This window comes from Sinohyriopsis cumingii, chromosome 6 (genome assembly GCF_028554795.1).
Source record: "Sinohyriopsis cumingii isolate HCF-2022 chromosome 6, ASM2855479v2, whole genome shotgun sequence".
Classification (NCBI taxonomy): Eukaryota; Metazoa; Mollusca; class Bivalvia; order Unionida; family Unionidae; genus Sinohyriopsis; species Sinohyriopsis cumingii.
This window is the reverse complement of record NC_142966.1, coordinates 86,469,864-86,472,082: the sequence shown is the minus strand read 5'-3', so window position 1 is coordinate 86,472,082 and position 2,219 is coordinate 86,469,864. Positions and strand designations below refer to the sequence as shown.

Sequence of the window (2,219 nt, the reverse complement as noted above, 5' to 3'; positions counted from 1 at the left end):
CTTGAGCGATATGTTCCCCGCTGAACACGAGATAAGAAAAAAATTGTACAAATGTTCGTGAAGTTTTCAGCCAAGGCTGTGGAGGTTTTCAACCAAGGCGGTGGAGGTTTCTGGTTATACAACGTTTGTCGATTATGATTAATTAAGAATTACTTAAAATGATTATCAACGTTTTTTACGAACTAAAATGTATAAAGGATATGCCACTTATTTTGCCAACTCCGTTGTTTTTAGTTTATGAGTGAGCATCATTGAATTTACAGAAAGAATAAGAAAGAGAATCAAGACATTTGCTCCTTATTATTTAAGACAATTATTTGTAATAAATATATGAGATTCGCACTTCAGAAGAGTATCCAGTTAAACAACTTTGGGAAGTATATGTATTGATAGCATACTAAATGGGAGTAGCATCATGGTATGCATTTTGAATTAAACGTTTTCATAGAACTAGAATGTTGAAATAATATACCATTAACATTACAATGATTATCACGTACAACTGCCGAAAAGTCAGAAATATGCCCTTGCACCCACATTGAATAGGTCCATTATCCCACAGGACCGTGGTTGTAGGGTCCATTTCACATCTATCAGGCAGAAAGAATGTTTTCAACACACTATTAACAAGAGTGACAGACTCCTCAGTGCATCCGGGCTTTGGTTCTGTTGCTAGGCAGCTGGAAAGATTCTGAAGAGACCTGGAATATAGAAGAGCATTCGCTATCTGTCAAGTTCAAGTGTAATTTATTAAAATGTATACAAAAAATAAAATAAAATCCGATGGACTTAAACCTTTTCATAACACAAACTCGTGGGTCATATATTTGCTAAATTATTACAAAAAGGAATCATACTTTTTAAATATATGTATCTAATTGTATTGCACCTTTGAAATTGTTATACTTCAGCTAGTTTATTTAGAATGCAATATCAAACTACGAATTCGACTTTGCTTAAGTGGAGGAGTTTTGTGCATGATATTCAAGGGGCAATGTTCAAAGCGTGCTATTTTGTTCTTCCTTTAAGTCTGATTTAAAAAAGTTACAACTATGAAAAATAATATATGGTTTGCTTGATTTTTTTTAGTTTAACCCCATTTGTAAGCACACGTGATAGCCAATATAGTTGGTGGAAGAAGAACCAATGCAAATCCCTTGCAGCTACTGGCAAGCTTTCTCGCATATCTGCGTTGGCCGTTGCGAGGCATGAACCCACGTGAACAGAAGCGAAACATCAGTGATCTGTAAAAGCGAGGAACTTGGACTACTCAGCCCCCAGGGACCTCTAAGAATAGTGTACAATATAGCTGTATGTTTATTGTTTGTTTGCTGGTTGTTTTTATTATTATTTAGTTGTTGTTTTTCTTCGTTTTAGTTTTCTGAACGAAAATTTCACACATTAATGGCTCTGTCGTGTTGAGGGAGGCGAAGGAAAACGGCATCATAGTGCTTTTCTGAACTATACTCTGAGACATATACCCCAGGAGTGTACAGAACTCGCGACCCTTGGACTACGAGTCCGGGGCTGGCTCTATCAGTTGAGTTTTCGCGGCTATTCAATCTCAAGTGAAATTTTGACAATCTTTGTAACGATGTTCTTTTGAGAGAACGGTCAGGTAATCTTTCTTAGGCCTGCTTTAAATATTACATTTCATTTGTCGGTTTTCAGTTTGAGCTTGAGCTTTTTGTTCAAAATGTTTTCCATAATAAGTTTATTTATATCCAAAATAACGCGCTGAAAGAATGGATAAAACTGAAAAGACTCTCCAAAAATAATTTCTTGTCTCTCAACTGCGAGGATCTCGGATTTAATTCCACGTCTGTTTAAATACCTGCATTTTGTGATTACATACTCCGTAGGCTGGTAGTAGTAACTTAGCACAATCTCGTAAGACTCCGCCCGAAAAGGCACGAAGCACTCCCTGCCCATCGTCTCCACGTCTTGGAGGCATTTCTTAAATGCCATCACGGTAGCTGGAAAAACAACACATCTTTTGTTTAATTTATTTAATTTGATTTGATGTCATGAACAAAAATTCGCTCATCCGTTTATCCTCATTACGCGCTCCATCTTTCTCGTACAAAGTTTCAGAACTGTGACTTAAGAGAAAGGCGATCCGAAATAGTAACCAAGTGTTTGCTTTCTGTAATGCACTTAATCCATCTATTTACATGAAATATAACTGTTCCATCCAAGAATCGTCGATCCGCTTCCTA

General features: G+C 36.7%; 1 long non-coding RNA gene across 1 annotated transcript; it reads right to left on the bottom strand.

The window, feature by feature from the left end:
- Positions 1 to 209: 209 nt before the first annotated feature.
- Positions 210 to 1,955, bottom strand: LOC149797377 (uncharacterized). The gene is made up of 2 exons (XR_016421515.1): positions 1,835 to 1,955; positions 210 to 701 (listed from the first exon to the last, which is right to left on the bottom strand). It is a non-coding gene; the product is annotated as an uncharacterized LOC149797377 (long non-coding RNA).
- Between the last annotated feature and the right edge of the window lie 264 nt (positions 1,956 to 2,219).